Source organism: Coptis chinensis, chromosome 1 (assembly GCF_015680905.1).
Source record: "Coptis chinensis isolate HL-2020 chromosome 1, ASM1568090v1, whole genome shotgun sequence".
NCBI classification, from domain to species: Eukaryota; Viridiplantae; Streptophyta; class Magnoliopsida; order Ranunculales; family Ranunculaceae; genus Coptis; species Coptis chinensis.
Window position 1 is genome coordinate 46,684,791 of NC_141456.1, and position 23,359 is coordinate 46,708,149.

The following is a 23,359-nucleotide window of genomic DNA, read 5'->3' on the forward strand; positions in this document are numbered from 1 at the left end:
GACTTGGCATCAAAGACCTACAGCTTCAAAATTATGCACTGTTTGCCAAAAAAGCTTGGGATTTGCTATAGCAAAATTCCATGTGGGCGATATAGATGAAGGGCAAGTACTTCCATTCAACAAGTTTTCTCAATGCAAAAATTCGAAGCAATGACTCCATCATGTGGAAGCAACTTTGTGCAGTGCGAAAAGTGATTAGAGTTGGTTGTTTTTGGAACATTGCGACTGGTTCATCAATTAAAGCATGGGAGGATGCTTGGATTTTAAATGCTAACGAACCTCTGTCGATGCCTCCAAAACCACAGGCATGTGATTTGGAGTTAGTTGCTGATTTTATAAACCATTCTAATAACACATGGAATTTTGAATTGCTTCGTCAATTTTGGCCAACTGATTTTGTTCATAAAATCAGTTCCATTCCATTGTTTCACACGACTGATAGTGATAAACTTGAATGGAAGTGGACCAGTTTGGGATGTTTTTCTGTCAAGTCAGCATATAATGGATGTCTACATTTGGTGAATTCCAGAAGTAGTTTGGTGTGCGAACAAAGGTTTTTGTTCAAATTTGTATGGAGACTCAAGTTACCTTTTCGAATTAGATTTTTCTTGTGGCAATGTTTGCAGGGTGTCATCCCCACAGTGGATCATTTGGCATCCCTTCATTTTCAAGTTTATGCGCAGTGTACTCTATGTGAGACTACTTCAGAGACTCCATTTCATGTTTTTTTCGAATGCAGCTTTGCAAAGGCTGTATGGTGTGGTACAAATTGCTTGACAATGATCGACGACGTCCTCTACTCTTCTGTTTAGGATTTTAAACAAAGAATTTTCCAGATGTTTAATATAGTAAGGAAGCAGCCTGAAGGGGATATTCAAGTTTGCCTACTAGGACTGGGTTTGTGGTTCATTTGGCTTGCAAGGAATGACTAACGTTTCAACCGCAACAGTCCAGATCCTATTTTTTACATTAGAAAGATTTATGGACAGCTGCAAATTCTTAAAGACATCCTAGATGAAAAAGAACACAAGGAGCTCATCACTATATATATTAAGTGGCATCCACCTATTGAAGGATGGGCAAAACTCAACACAGACGGATTTGCCCTTGCGAATAACGGGATTAGGAGGTCTTTGGTTGTGTTTTCTGAATGGCTAATGGTCGAGTTTATCATGGGGTGCTGCGATCCCAACACTTCACACCTCCAACAATTTGGCTGAGTTTTTGGCTATGTTATATGGTATCCATTTGGTCGTGAGACTCGCGATCCATAAGATTGAAGCTGAAACCGATTCTCAATTCATTGTACAAATACATGACTGCTATAACGGTCGATACAAATTGGTTGTTGGTGAAAATAAACAGGGAAATCATGTCCTTGTTACAAAATTTTGAGGAATTCAGAATTCTTTGGTGCTACAGGGAGGGAAATTCAAGTGTTGACTGTTTTGCTACTCATGCTGCTAGTTTGGCATCGTCAGATACGTGGAGAGCACACCCAGAGAAAACACTTCTTGGTCTTTAGATGACTTAAGTTTTTTACCTCTATCTTCAGTTTGGTTACATCGCTCACTTGTTCTTGCTGCTTCAGTCCTAGCTTTTGATGCTTGGGGCTTTTGTAAATATAGAATTATAAATAAATAAGATCTTAGCTTTCGATCAAAAAAAAAAAAAGAAAAAACAAAACACCGGCCACCAGTAGTTAGAGTTTGATAGATTCTATCCATCGATTGAGGGGCCATGTATAATCCTTATGATTCAATTTGCAAAATAAATTGATTTAAGGTTATATATGTTTGGAAATTATGGCGATTTATATTAAAAGGAATTCAAGTATTTGGGATTTAATTTATGTTACTCGAGACTTTGTATTATGGACAGTAGTCTGAAAAACGTATGACTGGATTTAAGTTGACAAGAATCAATTTTAAATTAAGAAATGACATGAATTATGCATTAAGTAGGAATTCTATCTACAACGATTTTCATTCTAAGTTCAAAGTGCCTTGAAATTCAAGTTTCATATATTTTAATATACAATGCATATTAAACACCATTAGGAAATAGCCTAATAGGAGAGTAGGAGACAATGATATCAAATTATATAGCTTTAACACACGTTTAAATTTTTTGGAACCTCCACATGCTAATTAATTTTTATGGAAAGCTGCTTACAGTCCGGAGGCTTGCTGATTGAATTTTTTTATTAAGTGTTTATCACTAGATTATAATAAAATAATTAGTACGTCTGAATTGAAAGTAACAATATCACAAAAGTAAAAAAGTTATATATACCGGCCACCTTGTTCCACTCGAATGACATCCAAGAATTTCTCACCATTGAGAAGAGCAAAGAGGTAGAACAAACACGTTTAGCACAGTTTTACAATGGCAGCTATTAGTTACTCAAACAAGTATAGTTTGTTTTCTATCCTCATTTTCATCACCGTCGTCTCATCCCCAGTCTTGGCCCAGCTTTCAGTTGGCTTCTATGGCAGGACATGCCCTTCAGTATACGACACAGTTCGTGCAGCTACACGCTCGGTCATCAATAGAGAACCTCGTATGGGGGCCTCTTTAATACGTCTCTTCTTCCATGATTGCTTCGTAAATGTGAGTCGTTACTATCAATGTTCAAATGTCGTAGTTTTATTTGATCAAGCAGGTCAACTTGATAAAGTAACATTATGAATGGCTCATGCAGGGCTGTGATGGAGGGGTTCTTTTGGATGACACTGCATCCACTCCTGGTGAAAAGGGTCGTACAGGTAACATAAATTTGCTTCGAGGTTTCGAGGTGATTGACAACATTAAGGTACAAGTTGATAGGGCTTGTGGACGCGTTGTGGTGTCATGTGCTGATATTGTAGCAATTGCAGCTCGTGATTCTGTTGTAGAAGTGAGTACAAGTTTTTGTGTAACATATATGTACTGTCAACGTTCATTTCAAAACTAAAATCAGCCTAATTCTAAAATTTCAGTAAAAATATTCCTCTATTGCTTTAAAAATTCAAACTAACGTACAGTAACACCTTATATAAAGTCACACTCTGAACCTTATTCTACTATCTAATATCTTTGAATATGTGGCAATAGCTTGGGGACCATCTTATGCAATCCCAGTAGGAAGAAGAGATGCTAGAGCACCAAGTCCAGCTAGAACCAATGATCTTCCAGCATTTTGAGGACCTAAACCCACTAGCGGCAAAATTCAAAAGCAAAAGATTTACTACTCCAGAAATGGTCGCAGTCTGGTGCACACACCCTTGGACAAGCCCGTTGCGCATTATTTAGGGACCGAATATACAATGAAACCAACATTGATCCTAGTTATCGGAGATCGCTACAGGCTAATTGCCCTCGCGTTTCTCCAAATGGGGACAATAATTTGGCTCCTCTCGACGAAAAAAGTCCTAATCGATTTGGAAATAGTTATTTCCAATCATTGATGAATAGACGAGGACTACTTCATTCCGACCAAGTCTTATTCAATGGTGCTACAACGGATTCTATTGTGAGAGAATATAGTAACGATCCCAGAGCTTTCTTGAGTGATTTCTCAAATTCTATGCTGAAGATGGGTAATAAGCTCAAATTCTAGCCACCATATATGTAAATGGTCTAATCTAGCCCAAACTTATTAAGCCCAGAGCTGAACAGCTTAATAAGCCCATACCGTATTAAAGCCCAGATAACAAAAAGCGTAAGGCCCCGCTTTGAGAGCTCGCCTAGCACCTTTCAAATCTCAAGGTCAGCCCTGCGTAAATCCATCCTTCTCAGCCTTCTCTCCAAAGACATCGCTGTCTTTTTAGGTATTTACACACTATTATTAAACCCTAGATCCTAATTTAATTATTGTTTTAATACTCATTATAGATTGTGTAAAGAAAGGGTGTGAGAAACACACCATTGGACAGGCAATAGAGTGTTTTTAGCCTAAGAAAAATGTGTAAACGATCTCTTAAAAAACAATGTGAATCTCCCCAAAAATCTTGTTGAACCTTCGTGTTTTTATATATATATATATATTTTTTTTTTTCATTTTTAAATATTATTTTGTGGTGTTTCAAGGCATCTTATTGGCTTGTTTGGCACCATGGATTGGGTAACTTGTATACTGAATAAGACCCTGGATAAGATGTTTAGTTGTTTGGTCAAGTCCATTTTTAGAAGATGGGCCACAACTTATGAATAGTCAATATGAAAATGGCCCAAAAATTGGGTGGATCTTTATCATAGGAAATATATATAGGATTCAATAACGTGTACAGTAGGAAGGAGGAGATAGAAAAATAAAATAAAAAAGTGATCGTTTTCTTCACTCTTTCTCCTGGTCTCCACTCCCAAAGAAGATTTCCCTGTCTCTCTCTCTCTTCCAATCTTTACCCTTTCAAGAAAGTGTTCTTTCTTTCTCTTTCTCTCATCTCTTTCATATGATTTCATCAATTTTTTTTTATGTTGTTTGGGTCAAATCCAACTTTATAATATTACAAATCTTTCAAAATTTGACTTCCATTAATGGCTAAAACATTTTTGTTCGAACTCCATTCAATGGCTTAGGTAATTGAAGAATATGCAGTCAATAATCTTGAGCAAGAGGAATTTGTAGGAGAATTCATTTTGAACTACCAATTTTCTTGCAAAGTTATAATTGATTATATCTAATTTTGAATTGTGGATGTTGGATGTTGTTTGCGGATTGTAAAAAATGTTGCGGTGGGTTTCAATCGTTATCAATAAGGTTAGTGACAAACTAACAACCAAACACTCCAAGAAGCTACTTGTGTGACAACATAACTTTGCAAGTGACAACCAAACAATAGTCTGACTAATTCAGTCAGGGTGTCCTTCACTAGAATTTGGTGATCTAAACACGTTGAACTACTACCGAAATTCTTGGTGCCAAATAAAGCCTATTTGGACTTTGGCAACACATTAGTGAGTTGGCTATTAGGAATTGCTAAATGCTTGTGGGTTTTAAGGTAATTTGATATATTGGGGCTTGTGCAGCCTAAATCTGCATAGAATTGAAGCATCTCTTTTGTTGGAGTGGCACATGAGCAGTCTTCAATGTGTACAACTAGGGGTGATAATTCGGTCCTCAAGCCCTCAATCTGGCCCGACCCGGCCCTAAAAAATGCTTGCAAAAGCTCTCAAAAGCTACCCTCATAGATTTGAGGGCCGACCCTCATGCCTATTAGGGGTGGGCTAGGGTCTAGGTTCTAGAACATGAGCCCGACCTCATTAGACCCTCATCAGTCCTCACTTGGCCTTCATAATTTTTTTTTGTTATTTTACGTTACATATATGTTTTCTAATAATTATCTATGTTATATCACCTTTTTTCACTACAATTAGTATTCAATAAAGAGTAGATTAGAACAGAACATATACTTTTTTTGTAATTAAATGAAATAGAGGTATATAGGTCATATAAAGGCAAAGTAAATAACATGCAATTCTAACGTAGCAACATGGTTAAGTATTAAAAGTGTAAGACTTTCATCTCTTCCACCATCTCTATATCTCCCTTTCTAAAGGTATAAGAATAAGTTTTATATCCTTAGTTGAAATTGATACATAATCAAAATTATAATACAAACAAAAAATCAAAACCATAAAAAACATTAAATAATTAGTAGTGTATAATTCGACCGGGCCTGACCCGACCTCATTTGGCTCTCAAAATTGAGGGTGGGTAAGGGCTTGTGTATTTATGTCATGGCTCTACTTGACTCGGCCCTCAACACACATTAGGGACGGGCTGGCCTGACCCTCAGTCATAAAGGCTTTTATGGTTTGAGAGTCGGGTTAGCCCGACCCAACCCTTTTAACACCCCTATGTACAACCTCTCAATTTCGTTGTCAACTTCCTTTTTTAAATTTTTATCAGAGTTAAGTTTCAAAGTTCAAACCAAGCACTCTCACTATCCCTTTAGCTGTTTAGTGAAACTACCAACCCTCTTGGCGTGGTAGTTTCAAAAAAAAAAAAAAAAAATGACAGTTTCATTCCATTCAGTTTCGACACTTTCGGTTTCTTGGCACAATAGTCTGTTGAGCTCCTTAAGAGGTTACAGAAAGTTATGGACAGTAACGTAATGACAGCTGATTCTAACGAGTTTGCATTTAGAAGTATATGATTTGTGCACCATTCAGAAAGGACTTAAGGCGCAACTTGTTGCACGCTTGTCTTAATTAATTGTAAAACTTGTTATCATTATTAATAAAAATTTCCACTTCTTAAAAAAAAAATCGACTTGGAAGAGGCGCATTAGGCATATTTTCTTTCAAAGACAAAATAGAGTATGTGCTTGATACGCCAATGCCAAATGAGCCGCCTCTTGCTGCTGGTGTGGCAACAATATCAAGACAAACTTATGACCGTTTTCTTGATGATGACAAGGCTGCAAAGTCCACCATGTTAACTTTTATGGACCCCAACTTAGAAATTATCTATGATGGACAACCTACTACTAAGAGTATGTTTGAAGCTATCACTCGAGCATATATACGGAGGACAATCTAAAACTTACATTCAACTTTTAATTGAGAAGTTTAATAATACCAAGATGAAGGAAAATGAGTGTGTTTTGGACTATTGTAGTCGTATGACCGTGATTGCTAAAGAATTAGCGGCAGTATAGGGGTAACCCAATTTCAGGAAAAAAAAATATAAATTTTGACTCTTTTACATAGTCTACCTACCTCTTGGGATCTCGTAGTAATTGTTATTAATTTGCTTGGAAGGGTAGTTATAATGAATGATATACCGATGTTGTTGGGTGTTGAAGCCCAACGTAGAGAAAAAAGAAATGGTGAAAGTTCACAAGTCCATGTTACGGAACAAGTTACTACAAACAAGAAGCACTATCATGCAGGTATCAAAAAGCCATTTAAAAGGAACCTTAAAAAGTTCAATAAAAAGGGTTGGCACAATCCCAAAGACAAGACTTGATATATTTGTGGAAAAGAAGGACACTTCAAATCAAATTGCCCAGAAAATAGTAACAACAATACTAATGGCCGGCAAGAACACGAAAAATGTGCCTAGGGATTTGATATGTGTTATTTCAGAATCTCTTCTATCCGATTGTGATGAAGAAACTTGGTGGATTGACTTGGCTTCTTCAAGGTATGTGACAAAATCTAGAAATTACTTTGCTGGCATCAAGGAGCTGAGCTCAAAACCGGCGATCATAAAGTGCATATGGGAAATAACACCTATTGTGATGTCTTAGGCATTAGAATGGTGAAAATCCCTTTGCCAGGTGAGATGAATTTGCTCCTAATTGATGTATTGTTTGTGCCAAATATGCATGAGGAGTATTTTGATATCTGTGCCACGTCTTGATGACAAGGGTTATGAAGTAAGATTCCGATTTGGAAAAATTTCTTTAGGGAGACATAATAGAATTCTTTTTTGGGGAACTGAAGTAGTTATATAGTGGGAGTGTTGGTAAGAGCCAAAAACTGTAGTTTTAACCCCTTTAAAAATATCACTTTTGACTAATTATGTGAATAATAAGTAAGAGTTAGTACTGTTATTATGTTCTTATATATTTCAGGTATTGGAGTCAAATATGTGCAGAAATACGCCCCTTTTGTGAGATAAAGGAGCAACGGTTGGTTGCTATAAGAAGTTCTATGATAAAAGGCCAAGATTCAAGGATAAAAAACCTTTTTAAACCCCGGTTAAAGCTGAAAAGTCAAAGTCAACGCGGGCAGAAACAGCACACAAAAGTCAACATAATTTCCAAAGGCCGTATCTTTGGACTCAGATCTCAGAATTGGGTTTATCTTATGTCAAAACGAGCGTCTTGGAAAGAGCTTTCTAATGATCCCAGCCTTGACCCAATCAGAGGAGCAAAAGTGGACGAAAAGGCTGTTGAAGTCAAATCTAACTGAAAAGCCCTTTGTGGATTGAAGTACTCAAGTTTTAGGCTCGATTTTCCGGCCCAAAACAGGCTCCTCAGCCCATGCACGATTTTGTGGATCTGGTCTCCTCCATTTAACAAACAAAGACTTAGCTCTTAAGGATACCTAGTTCTAGATCAGAAAATTAGTTTTAAACTTAGTTTTTACTTAGTTAATTAGTTTTTACTTAGTTTTTAATTAGTGAATGATGAAAAATACTTAGTTTTATTGCATTAAATTAGTTTTTATAGATTAATCTAATTAGTTGTTAAAACAAGATTTGAGTTTTAGAATAAAATACTTAGTTTATATTTCAAGTTTTAATTTCTAATTCAATATTGAATTCATAAATTTAGTTTGTCTTGAATTTATAATTAGTTATTCATAATCTTAGTTCTACATTAGTTTTAATTTCAGTTTTAATTCATTTTGAATATTATCTTATTGTTCAATTAGATTTATAAGTAAAATCACTTATTCAATCATGACTTGTTCTTATTACTCTTGTTTTAGAAACGATAGTATAATGATATTAGGCTAATCCCCCCATTAGAGAGAGTGATTATGAAACCTAATGAGGAATAAATTGCTTAGTAGAATTATTTCATGTGTATGTATTTTAATGAGTTTAGTTTATTGTATGACTTCAAAAAATAAGCATATGATAAATTAAACTAGGGATTGTTGTAATTAAGTTGAGAGACTTGGTTGTAATAATCTTACATGCTATTAATAATGACTATAGAGATATAGGTTGTTGCTAGGGATGATAAATGTTAAGGCTTTAGGTTGAATCGTTGCGTGAAAACCTAAATATGATCTATTTTCAATGAATAATTCAATTCTTGCATGAAACTAGTTATTAGGTGGATTGATTACTCTTCTCTATAACTTTCTCTTCTATCAAAACCCTATTTTTATTTGTTTAGTTAATTTAGATTTATTTGAATCCATAGTATAATCGTAGAATAGAAATTTCACATCACACATTACTCTCGCCATTGTTTCTTTGTCTTTGATTAGTTAAATTCTATTTATGTCTTGATAGTTTATGAGTGGAAGGAATCCTGACTCTCTATATTGCATAATGAATTGAGAGTAGGAATATTGATCTAAGCACTTATTTCGTTAATTGATTATTTGTGTTTACGCATAGATAGTTAGTCTACGTAAATTTGTCTTTATCAAATGGCGCCACTGCCATCTTAAACTCTTTCAGGACAAGAATTCAATTGCTTGAATCCAAGGGGCAATCCCCCATTCTCAACCCACCCACCCTTGTTTGGTTCTAACTATGATCGTTTAGTTCAGAAACTAATTTTTTCTTGCAAGAATAGCAGCCAAGCGACCCCATACATACAAGGCTACTTATGAAGCACCTAATTTGGCGTCACCTGGAACTCGAGTTCAACCTGGCTTGCAAGCAACCAGCCTCTAACAAGGCAAATTTCCCCCCCAAGACCGCTCAAGCTTGGAACTCGAGTTGGACTTGAGCGCAACCCGCACCCTATCTAGGCTATTTCTTAGCGCGACCCGCGCCCTCTTCTGGAGCAGCCCGATTTTCACAGGTTAGTCCAAATTTCAATTCTTCATGTTATTCAGTGTTTCTAACTTGTTAAATACACTGAGCTCGCGTATACAAGACGCTATTCATAAGCGTAGCAAGGAGGCATTCAGGTACTCCTTCTTTCACTCCTCGTTTCTTCTGTCAGAGGAGTTTAATTCTAGTATAATCATTCTTGTTTTTTGTAGATATAAATACCACACGCCTATCTAGAATTTCACACACTACACCTGCATCAATGGCTAAAGAACAAGAGACTCCTCTCTCTGATTTTTATAAAGCCCTAAACGATGGCCCTAAGTCGTGCATCATTCTTGCAGACCTAGTGGGGGATTTTCGAATTCCCCCTAATATATTTAACTTGTTACCAGTTTTTCATGGTTTAGACCACAAGAAGCCTTACCAGCATATGCGTAGGATAGAACAAGTTCTCACTACATTCCATCATCCTAGCGTAAGTCCGGATCAAGTTAAACTTAGGGTGTTTCCTTTCACCTTAGCCGACAAGGCGGCGTCTTGATTAACTTTCCAAACGCCAAACTCGGTGGACTCATGTGCTAATCTTGTTAAATTGTTCATGGAACAGTTTTACCCACCCCTGAAGACAGATGAAATGCTTTAAAAGATTCATTTCTTCCGCCAGAATCCTCATGAATCCTTTTCAGAGGCCTGGAATCGTTTCACTGATCTTCTCATTGAATGCCCACATCATAATCTTGCGAAAGACACACTTGTTCGTGCCTTCTTCAAGGGCTTTTACATCATCATAAGAAGGTTCTAGATATCATGACTGGGGGTAGTTTTCTTAGTAAAGGAGCTTTGGAGGCTTATAAATTCTTAGAAGATCAATCTAAGAGAAACAACAATTGGGGAGGTCACGACTCTTCTCCTTCTTTTCTTGAGGTTAAACATGATCTCGAGCTTAAAACTCTTATCGATGCCCTCACTAAAAAGGTAGATGTTCTCTCTATTCAACAACAACCCACTCCAGTCATGAACATTAAATCTACTCGTTGTAATGTCTATTTTAGTCTTGAGCATTCCGACTTCTATTGTCCATTTGTCTATGCACAACCACCACCACAACCATCAAACTTCAACCAATTTACTCAACTTCAAGGACAAGGAAACTTAAGTGACCAGAATAGAGGTTTAGTGCCCATGACCCAGAACTATCAACATCAAGCCATGAACGCTCAACAAGCTTTAATTCTAGTTCAACCATCTACAGACAAAGTAGTAGTGACCTTGTTGGAAAAACAAAATCAAATTATACAACAAAACTCCAACTTGATGAAAGATCAGCATGATCAAAACTCTAAAATGATGCAACAAACGATGCAAATGATGCAGTCTTTGTGCCAAAAGGTTATTGACATGTCTCCTAACCAAAATAATAACCAAATAGGCGTGTTTCTAGGTTAAGCAGTGCCTAATCCTAAGTCAACAAACACCGCATTCAAAATAAAAAGTATTCAGTGTAATGGTAATATAACCCCAGAGGACCTACAGGCAGTCACTACCCTTCGTTTAGGGAGAGTAGTTGATAACAAAGTAACTATGCCTGGAGACCACCCGCAAACAGAAGCTGAAAATAAAACCATACCAAATACTGTAATAGAAACTGAAGACCCTACAACTGTAGAAGTACCAGTTAAACCACAACCAAAAGGAAAACTTTACAAGACCCAATAATAGAAATTGAAATAGAGATTCCAATATGGACACCTAGATGGAAAATGGCTAAAAATAACGCAAAGACTAATAATACTTTTGAACCTTATGCTAAATATAGAGATAAACCACTGTATTCCTAGAGACTAGTTGTGTCTAAAAAGGACGAGAATTTTGATGAGATTAGGGAAGTGTTTAAAAATCTGACTATAAACCTACTTTTTCTAGATGCTATAAAAAGTCTACCTGGACACGCTAAGTTTCTAAAAGAGTTGTGCACCAAGAAGAGGAAAACCAACATACCCCATGAAGCCTTCTTAACTGAACAATATCCCTCTTTGTCTGAACATAACAGAATTGTTAAGTACAAGGACCTTGGTCGTCCTACTGTATAATGCACTTTAGGTGATACCTTCATAATAACTACTTTATTAGACCTAGGGGTGAGTGTTAACTTACTCCATTTTTATTTATATAAACAACTAGGTCTAACAAAACTTCAACCAACCAAAATGACTTTGCAGTTAGCCGATCGTTCTATTAAGTATCCCAAAGGCGTAGTTGAAAATATTCTCGTTAAAGTTCATGATTTTTACTACCCAGTTGACTTCATTATTCTCAACACAAAAACTTCTCATGATTCTATTCCCATCATCTTAGGGCGTCCTTTCTTGGCAATCGCCAATGCCCAAATGAATGGCCGAGATGGCTCAATGACTCTTTCTTTTGGAAATCTTTCTGTGGAGGTTAACATATTTAGACTCAAGCAGGGACAACTAGGTTTGCCTATAGAAGGAGAAGTGAAGTCCATTGAGAGTTTTGTATCTCACATTAGTGTGGCCGACGCTTTCGTCCCCACACTAGTAGATACCCTTTTTATGGAAGAAGACAAAGATCATAATTTCGACTCCTTAGACAAGATAGATGAATTCCTCAAAGATGGAGATAAATACCATATTTATATGGATGCGAACAACCTAGATGAGGACTTCAACGAATTTCTAAGAGCCTGTGATGATCCACCCTCTCAAGCACTACCTAGAGCACCACTCGACCACCATCCACCTGAGATAATCCTTCATAGAATCCAATCATTCTTTCCACCCTTTTCTTCTAATACTTATCCACATTCCAAGTATTTTCCACAACCATTCTTTTTTTCACGATCATTCACTTGGACATCCTTTCGTTCAAAAGAGAAGAGAGTACACGCTCGATTAGGTTCTAGGTCCATCAGATCTTGCTCTCATTCCACTAAGTTGCGTCGTAGAAAGTCTTGGTGCTTGATTCTGTTTGGTGGTGCATTACGTGTTAAATATTTATGGAAAGATCCACAGTTATTTAGATTATTGATGTATGGTAAACTGCATGCTAATACATATATATCACATTAAGTCTATGAAATCTGACTTTAAAAGACCCAAGTTTTTGTACAATACCACTTTTCTGGAGTATAGGCCAAACAAAAATTTTCAAACTTAAAAAGAGTTTTCCAATTTTGTTTGGGGTGGCGTATTTTGGTATTTCATTTCAAAACGTTTTGCCACCCATTGTCTGTCATGTTTACTCCAATTTAGTTAGTGCGTAACAGTTTAATTGTGCTTCATGTTATCATATCATCTTTTATAATATTTCTATTACAGGTACTACCAATTTTTGCCACGTTTATATGGTAAATTCTTTCCTTATCTCTTTACACTTTGAGGACAAAGTGTTCGATAGTTTGGGGGTGGGATAGAAACATTTGCAAAAATTAGGCACTTTTAGGATGTAAATTACACACTTTTCTTTATAAAAAATTAAAAATTAAAAATATTGTTTATACTAGGCACTTAGTGATAATAGTATTGTTCCCTTCTCCATGATGATATTAGTCTAGAAATCTCACGTAGTACTTGAATTAAGATTTAATTTTTGAAACATAGATTAATACGTAGGTAATAGTCATTTCATCTTTTCACGAACATCTTGCATGACCATCTTTGATTGTACCTGGCAGTATTTTTTTGAGACCTAGGTTAGAGTACTTAATACATATCCTGTGAGCATCTAGCCTAAAAGCCTCATAAGAGTGAAATATCTGAGTGATGACACAATGAAGAAGTCAAATCCGAGTAGAGAAATCACACATCCACTTGCTTGATCACCACACCATATTCTAAGCGAGAATTTAGGCCCTCTTTCGATCAATATAGCCAGAAATTCACACCTATATGAAATTTATTATCCGCTAGTTGCCCCACTGAGGCTTTCATTAGCCTTTTCACAAACCCAAATCCTTTACCCAATAAAACAAAAAAAAAAAAAAAAAAAATCAGCCTACCTATATGGATAAGTATGAGGAATAGAATGAGTGAAGAAAAGAGAAGAGAAAAACCTGTGTAAACAAAAATTAGTTAGTTGCTTTAGAAAAAAAAAAAAGAAGTTTCCATCCAAAGAAAAGAAAAGAAAATAAAAATAAAAATAAAAACAAAAATAAAATAAAAACTCCAAAAATAGAAGAAAAGGAGTTAAAAAGCCAAAATAAAAAGGGCTAAGGATGGAAACAAAGTGTAGAAGCAAAAGAACAAGGTTTTCTCTAGTTACATAATATGAAGACCTTATTTTCTCAGACTTGTCTTTTTGAATATCCATTTTCTTCCTTCTTCAACCAATACCTACTCCCCATATCACCTAATAAAGACCTCTAACTCAATTAGGAATAGGTTGGTGTGATAGTAAGTGGTAGATGTGTTTGTTCGACCTCGACTTCTTTGGATTGTCATTGAGATTGAAAGGAAATGTGTGCCCACTACACACTGGAGTTAGCAAACTTGAGTGGAAAAATCAGAGTGTTATGAGTTTTGACACATTCCTTGTGAGAGCCTACTTAGGCACGCAACCCAAAAGTTTCAGAAACGGACCTGCCATTGCATTTCATATCATAGTTCATTGTATAGTTGTTTATCTTAAGATGATTTGATTATTATTCATATATTAGCTTAGGTTTCGACTTGATTATTCTGTATTCATTGCTAGTGAGATGTATAGATATTTGCGAACAAATAAGGAAACAACAGTTTTATTTCTTAGTCGTTGTAGTATAGATAAAGTTTGTGAGTACCTTCACTAGAAAACTCTCACGAGGCTATAGCTCGTCCACTAGGGAATTTCTAGTGGTTTAAGGCCTTGTTGCATATGGTCAATGCAATCGCACTTGGCGAAACGAGATTAGTTATAACTCCATTTTTAGTCACTTATTCTAATTTCTCATATTTGCTTGAGGATAAGCAAAATGCTGTTTGGGGGTGGTTTGATAAGAGCCTAAAACTGTAGTTTTAACCCTTTTAACAATATTACTTTTGACCAATTATGTGATTAATAAGTAAGAGCTAGTACTGTTATTGTGTTCTAATATATTTCAGGCATTGGAGTCAAATATGTGCAGAATTACGCCCCTTTTGTGAGATAAAGGAGCAAGGGTTGGTTGCTAAGAAGTTCTATGATAAAAGACCAAGATTCAAGGAGAAAAAACCTTTTTAAATCCCGGTCAAAGCTGAAAAGTCAAAGTTAACGCGGGCATAAATAGCACACAAAAGTTAGTAGAACTTCCGAAGGCCATATCTTTGGACTCAGACCTCGGGATTGGGCCTGCCGTATGTCAAAACGACAGACTTGGAAAGAGCTTTCCAATGGTCCTAGCCTTAACCCAATCAGAGGAGCAGAAGTGGAGAAAAAGCCTATTGAAGTCAAATCCAGCTGAAAAGCCCTTTGTGGACTGAAGTACTGAGGTTTTGGGCTCGATTTTCCGGCCCAAAATAGGCTCCTCAGCCCATGCACGATTTTGTGGATCTAGTCTCCTCCATTTAACAAACAAAGACTTAGCTCTTAAGGATACCTAGTTCTAGATCAGAAAATTAGTTTTCAACTTAGTTTTTACTTAGTTAATTAGTTTTTACTTAGTTTTTAATTAGTGAATGATGAAAAATACTTAGTTTTATTGCATTAAATTAGTTTTTATAGATTAATCTAATTAGTTGTTATAATAAGATTTGAGTTTTAGAATAAAATACTTAGTTTATATTTCAAGTTTTAAATTCTAATTCAATATTGAATTCATAGATTTAGTTTGTCTTGAATTTATAATTAGTTATTCATAATCTTAGTTCTACATTAGTTTTAATTCATTTTGAATATTATCTTATTGTTCAATTAGATTTATAAGTAAAATCACTTATTCAACCATGACTTGTTCTTATTACTCTTGTTTTAGGAATGATAGTATAATGATATTAGGCTAATGTCCCCATTAGAGGGAGTGATTATGAAACCTAATGAGGAATAGATTGCTTAGTAGAATTATTTCATGTGTATGTATTTTAATGAGTTTAGTTTATTGTATGACTTCCAAAATAAGCATATGATAAAATAAACTAGGGATTGTTGTAATTAAGTCAAGAGACTTGGTTGTAATAATCCTACATGCTAGTAATAATGACTATAGAGATGTAGGTTGTCGCTAGGGATGATAAAGGTTGAGGCTTTAGGTTGAATCGTTACGTAAAAACCTGAATATGATCTATTTTCAATGAATAATTCGATTCTTGAATGAAACTAGTTATTAGGTGGACTGATTACTCTTCTCTATAACTTTCTCTTCCATAAAAACCCTATTTTTATTAGTTTAGTTAATTTATATTTTTTTGAATCCATAGTATAATCGTAGAATAGAAATTTCACATCACACATTACTCTCACCATTGTTTCTTTGTGTTTGATTAATTGAATTCTATTTATGTCTTCATAGTTTATGAGTGGAACGAATCCTGACTCTTTATATTGCATAATGAATTGAGAGTAGGAATATTGATCTAAGCACTTATTTCGTTAATTGATTATTTGTGTTTACGCATAGATAGTTAATTTACACGTAAATTTGTCTTTACCAAGTGTTCAAAGTTTAGTTTGATGAGGTTCACTATAGATTTTTAGAGATGGATTGATGGGAGTTTATGAAGGTGAGAAGGTTCACTATAGTTTGATGGGAGTTTATAAGGTGCACTTAAAGTTCATGACTTGTTTTTGAATGAAACAACCTTGTATTAAAACTTGACAAACTTGAATGTAAAACTTGGATTGATGAATTAAACTTGTATTGAAGATTGAATGACAAACTTGAATGTAAACTTGTATTGAAAAACACTTTGTATTGAAGATTAAAGAACAGACTTGAATTGAAAAATTGAAATGAAGAATAAAAAGTAAATATAGAAATAAAAACTTGAAAATATAAAGGATTTGAAATTAAAATCTACTATACTCCTACATGACCATAGATTAAGTCTAGGTGCCTTATCTCCTCATACTTTTTGGCATTTATACTACACTTTTTGCCAAAGACTGATTTGCCCTCTCCCTCTATAATCAAGACACCTCAGTATGTTGCTTTAGGCTTTTCCTTTTCCTTTTTCATATCTTCTTGAGCAAGTTAGGTTTTTGAGCAAGTTTTCTTTTATAACAAGGCCATACATCTCTAGTCTTCTGAGTTAAAGATGCGACTTTCAGTTATTTGGTTTCGAGTCATTGACCTTTGACCTTTGAATTTGACTTTGACTTTTTCAGCTCTTTTTCATAGCAGCTTTAGTCTTCATAATAAGCATTAATAAGGCTCCTTTTGGCGCTAAAATACAGTTTTTATGATAAGTGGTCTGAAATAGCCTGTAACCTGAAAAATACAATAAAAGTTATGAGTTGCCTTTTCATTATCTGTAAGAAGGGCTGTAATGTAGTAATGTAAAGGTAATAAAATGCACATTTGGGAGCTGATCAACCACCTCTAAATAGCATTTTGCTTGTCCTCAAGCAATGATGAGAGAGAAAACTAAGATAACAAATGAATAATTTATTATTTATTATACTAATCTCATTTCGCAGAGTGCGATTGCATTGACCATATGCAATAAGGTCTTAAACCACTAGGAATTCCCTAGCGGACAAGCTTAAGCCTCATGAAAGTTTTATAGAGAAGGTACTCACAAACTTATTCTATCCAGTACAAAGGGTCTTGTCTCCTTATTTATTCTAAGAAATCTATACTTCTCATTAACGGGGAATAAGTAAAAACTCCTTTGAACTTAGAATAACATATGTACATTAATTAATTCATCTAGAGATAAATGCGCAAACATGAGCAATGAAATGCAAAAGCAGAGTTGTTTCCGAAACTTTTGGAGAGCGTCCTTAAGGTGGGTTCTCACAGGGATGTGTTAAAACACAAACTCTCTGATAGATTCACTCCAGTTTTGTTCTGTCAAATGCAGTGGGCATTTATATTCCTCACATACACGAATGACGTCCAAAGGAAATCGGAGTCGATTGATCACACTTGCCACTTACTATCACACTATCCTTTCCTAATTGAGCTAGATGTATTTTATTAGGAGTTACGGGACTAGGGTGATGGTTTAGAAAGAAAAAGGAAGGAAATTTTTTTTTTGATAAGTTGAGAAATTGGGTCTTCAAGATACTTGTAACTAGAGAAGAACCTCATTTTGTTCTTTGCTTCCGAATTGTGATTCATTCTTTAGCCCTTTAGCTTTGTGACTCCATATGATTTTGAATTTTGGGAGTTTTAACTTTTCTTTTGTTTCTTTTGATATCGGCTCCTTTTGATTTTGAACTTTTGGGATATTTGATCTTTGACTCATTTGATTTTTTTGGAGTTTTGGTTTTTGATGGGTCTTTCTTTTCTTTTCGAAGCAACTAACTGATATGTTTTTGTACAAGGTATTCTCTTCTCTTTTCTGATATCCATCCAATTCTCAACTCGTCATTTAGGTAAACTTTTTATTGTGTGTTGTAACGGGTCAGGGATTTATGGTGAAAAATAAAAATGCTTTTAGAGAATTGTGAAGGCTAAAAAACTAGAGGAAGACTATCTTTTTGGGTTTTTAACGTTTATTTGGCTATATCAATCCAAAAATGGCCTAAATTCCCTAATAGGATATGACGTGGTGATCAAGCAAGTGGATGTGTGGTCTTTCTATCCGGACATCCTTTGTGTCATCATTCAATAATCATTTAGATGAGGCTTTTAGCTAGATTCTCAAAGGATATGGAACTTAATTGTTCTAACCTTGGTCTCGGAAACTCACTGCTATATACAATCAAATGCTTATGCATGCCATTCATGAAAAGATGTAGAAACTATATTGTACGTATATTAGTCTAAGTTCGAAGAACAAATCCTTACTCTATTGCTATAATGAGACTTCTACACTATTTACATCATGGAAAAAGGAAATAAGACTTTTAATACTAAACAGAAAAATATTTTTGGTCTCCTTCAAAAAATAAAAAAAAAAAAAAAAAATAGAAAAGGAAGAAATATACTACTATATCTAATGTAAGAATTGCATAGTTTTTGCAAAATTTTGTTATACCACCCCCAAATAGAAATATGTTTTGTCCTCAAAGTATGAAGAGATAAGAAAAGAGATTACTATAGAAACATATGCAAAAATGGCAATACACTTGTACTTTGTTATTCGTGATGAAAATAAAAACAAATAAGTTTGGGGCGTGGGTAACTGATATAAAATGAGAAATACATGGTTTATTGTACTAGGGATTTACGTAATTATTCTACTATAAAATTTTTGGGTTTTTGTATTTTTGAAAACACATATGTAATGCAGAAAAGAAAAATAGAAATTTTTGGCATGATGTATTTGTATTACCTTCTACTCATATACCAAATTCCACATAAGAAACAATAAAAACAAGCAGATAAAATTAAAATTATACTAAACGTTATACATGCAAGTGCTGAAAGGAAAAAACAAAATAAAATAAACCTAAACATCCAACTATACGGACACTAGGGAGTTGCCTAGTCAGAATCCGTGTGTGACTCGTCACAACGTGGATAAGATCCTTCTCCTCACTGACATCAAGTCCTAGAGTGTCTTTCACTACGTGGGAGCGCATCGCTAATGCTGTGCAGTGTCCTTGTGACACAGTGTTGAAAATGTCGCTGCTCCTATTGGAAAGATTGCTATTCCTCTCTAAGGGTTTGCTGCATTGCTATAATAACTCGTTGCCATTGCCTGAGTTGGTGGACGTGCTGGTGTAGAATCCTCTGGCCCTCATGGAGGAAATGAATTACATCCATGGGTGGAGTGAACTGGCGAGTGGCACCTTCAGTGAAGTAGTCCACTGGCGTAGTAGCGCGTGCTTGCTTGGTGACACTGGCGGCAGGTGGATGCCAGAATTGCTAGACGCAGTGGGAATAGATAGGACCTACGGTAGCATCCTTGACCACTAATAGAGCATTTATAATAGCAAAACCCTAGTGTTGCATGATCCTAGTGACCAACACTGGTAGAGGGGCGGTGGACCTCCTGGGTTTGCAGAGTTGCTCCCAGACGAAGGTGGTGATGCAAAAGCTGTTCTTCTGCTCCTTAAGAATCCACAGGATGTGGAGCATCGTCATACCGATATCAGAAGGCTTGACTAAGCCTATCAAGTCATAGGCTGTCCATTGAGATACTACCAACTAATTCCTTCAAAACGAACTATGAAATACGCAGTGTGATGTGGGGTTTTTACTACCCTCAAGAAACATTTCTACCATCATAACATCAATGGTCTTGTTGTCTGGGGATTGTTTCGTCTGTGTATAGACTTTCAAAGGAATCCCCAAAGACTCACTCACCACCTCCTTATGTGAGCTCGAACGTGTTGCCCTCCATGACAACCATGACGTGGTTTTCCTCCCCTCGTTGAATGTTGGTGTAAAACAAAAGGGTGAGAGAGGGAGAATAACTCGTGTCCCCTATCAAAACAAAAGACTCCCATACTCTTCTTCTAATCTCAGCCTTGAAGTGCACTTTAAACATATCAGAATTGAAGAGGGGTTCGAAATTTTGCCCCAACACTATTTTTAAGACTCGATCCATTTTGGGTAGAAGTTGATGAAATCGGGGTGGTTAGTTGTAATGTGGGTTGAAAAATGGAGCTTACTATAAAAATTTGGAGTGGTAGGGTTTAAAGTGGACGGGCAGTCGCGCGCTGGTATGGTGCAGATAGGGTTCGGGATTTTTGGGGATGATGGGTAGGTCGGGCAGTCACGTGGTTTACAAAGGATTTGATGGCACGTGCCTCACACATGCCTTTTTAAGTTGTTTAGAATTTGGGCCCAAATCCAAATAAAATCAGGTAATTCCGATCATATCCTTAGTGCCTCAACATCTTCTAAAGCAGATCGCTTCGTTACTCGTCTGATTCTGACTCGTGAGGTACCAAAACAATCATCATTGAAAATGCTATGCAAAGATATAAGGTACACTCACATCCAACGGTAGATGAAAAACAGGTAAAGGAAAGAAAAAAAAAATAACTGAGAAGGAAATATATACAAACAAAAGAAGAAAAAACTTAATTAATTTTTTTGGGTTTTGCATATTGATAAATTGAATTTTCTTAAAAAGGTTGGTCATTTTAAGTCAGATTCCCAAGACTTTTTGAAGTTTTTGATGACTAGAGTCAATCCCAACAAGATGGTTGGATTACTCTCTTCAACTATGCTCGGTGAGTGATAAACCCGTATTTTTCTCGAACGTTTATTGGTTTTCAGTTACTAATTTTCTTAAGTCCGAGGTCGGCAGTCTAAAGTCCGAGGTCCAAAGACCCAAGTCCAAAGTCCAAATTCCAACGCCCGTATAGTCGTACGTTTTAGTCAAATTACCTTACTCACGTGGGTTTGGTAGGATAGGTCGAGTAAGGGATCGTCCAAACCTTAGGGCTCGGATAGGTTCACAACTGGAATTACAACTTTTAGTGAGTAGGATTTTTAGGTTTTTTTAATTGGTTTAATAAATTTTACAGTAATGCAATTAATGTAAATTACTACGATGATTTTTATGTAGGTGAACAAAGGTGGAGAAACAGGGAGAGAGTTAATCATGCTCATGCAAAAATCATTTTTCAACAGTTTACTATTACATCACTACATCTCTAATTCGTCTCGTGTTCGGAGACGACGCCGAGTATTGATCCCTAGTGCATGCCCACATCTCTAGGTCGCATTTCACTAGCATAAGGAGTTTCAATAATATCTCATCTACGGTATATTATTTCAGCTCGACTTCGATTTCACATCACCGGGCCGAATTGGAGAGTCTGTTCGACACTGCAGAGTCGCGCGGCGAGACATTTTTTGTCGCTACAGTGATCAATCTGGAGCATCGCCGATCCAACTTTGTGCGATCTCGATCATTTTGGGACCGGATATCAAATCTATGCCTAATTCCTAAGTAGTGATTCTAGAATATTAACGAGTCAATCCGGATTTTCACACGAACAACATAACCCTCCCCCTGAGGGGGGGGATTAGCTCATGGTCATAGAAGGAATAATAGAACTTGCTGTATACATTAAGTAAATAAATACAGGACAGGAATTAAACTAGAAAAGAACTGACTGTTATTAAGGGTAAAATAACTTACAGTATTTAAGTTGCTGGAATGGAAATGACAGAATGTAAGTACTGAAGCAATAAACTAACTAGGCGGAAGCTAAAGCATTAATATTCTAAAGGGGTAATAATGAAGGCGACCCTCTCATATATATAGGCTGGAGACTGAAGACCCATTTAATTGAGTTTTGTTCGGAAATGACAGAATGTAAGTACTGAATCAAAGTTTTGTTTTGATCTGTTTTAATTTTTTGTCTTTTTGCTGATTTAAGGTTTTGTTTGTTAGCTCATTTCAATTCAAACCACCGGTTTGAATTGGTGCGATAATCTTCTCTCTTGCCGGTGGTACCAAATTGAAACCATTCTTTGCCACTGCCTATGCTAACTTCGTCATGCCTTTACGGCCCTGAGTGGGTCCACTTATTAATGTGCAACGATGGGGCCGATTTTGGCGTTTTTACTACTTTTTGTCCTTGCGCAGAGTTCGTCGCCCGGGTCGCTATGGTAACTTCACTAGCCAACGTCGGCATCTAGATTTATCCGATTTGAGCTTCGAAAATTTGCTGCTTCTTTATATGTGGGCTCGTTCTGCACTGGTTTTGTTCTTTTGGAAACTTCGGCTCTAGTCAGGCTTTGTTGGGCTTCACGGAGGTTGAGTGGAAAACTTCAAATATTCCCGTATTCCCGTACTTCGATGCATGTTTTATCACTATATTTATTTTAATTGCGGAAACCTGTGAAAGTACGAAAATATAATTATTACATAATTATTAAACACATAATCAACCAAAATGCTATGTCTCTCGGGGTTTAATATTACAGTTTTGGGTGCTTATCACACCACCCCCAAACAGCGCTTTGCTTGTCCTCAAGCAAAGAAGAGACATTAAAACGATAAGTGGTCAAAAATGTGTTGTCCTAAGCTAAATCTCATTTCGCAGAGTGCGGTTGCATTGACCGTATGCAACAAGGCCTTGAACCACTAGGAATTCCCTAGTGGACGAGTTATAGCCTCGTGAGAGTTTTCCAGAGAAGATACTTACAAACTTCATTTATACTACAACGACTCAGTAACAAAGGGTTGTTCCCTTAATTAATCTCAGGTATCTAGACATCTCACTAGCAGGGGAAACAAGGATTTTATTCTTTCGAAATTCAAGTTAATATACATACAATAATTGAAACATCTACATATGAGCATGCAAGTAATCTAATAATGAAATGTCTGGCGGGGGCCATTTCTGGATCCTTTGGATAGCGTCCTTAATTAGGTTCTCACAGGTATGTGTCGAAACACAATTTCTCTCTTATTTTTCCACTCAAGCTTTGCTATCTCCAGTGTGAGTGGGCACACATTTCCTCACATACTCAATGACAGTTAGAGGAGCCGAGGTCGAGAAGTCACAACTACTACTTATTATCACACTATCCTATTCCTAATTGAGCTAGAGGTCTTTATTAGGTGTTATGGGGCTTAGGTGGTAGTGTAGAAGAAAATGGAATGGAAAGTTCAAAAATGATAAGTATGAGAGAATAAGGTCTTCGAGATATTTATACTAGAGAATCCTTATTTTCTTTCCTGCTTCTAACATGGGTTTCCATAGTTGGATTTTTCAAGCTTTTGTATTCCCTTTTGATTTGATTTTTTTGGGGGGGAATTCTAACCTTGACATTTCTTTTGATTTTTGGAAACATATTTCTATTTTGTTCTTTTTCTTTTCTTCTGAAATAGGTAACTGATTTTGATTTGT

At 36.0% G+C, this 23,359-nt stretch overlaps 1 pseudogene; it reads left to right on the forward strand.

The window, feature by feature from the left end:
- Positions 1–2,388: 2,388 nt before the first annotated feature.
- LOC147524301 (peroxidase P7 pseudogene) lies at positions 2,389–3,751 on the forward strand (annotated as a pseudogene).
- The last annotated feature ends 19,608 nt before the right edge of the window (positions 3,752–23,359 follow it).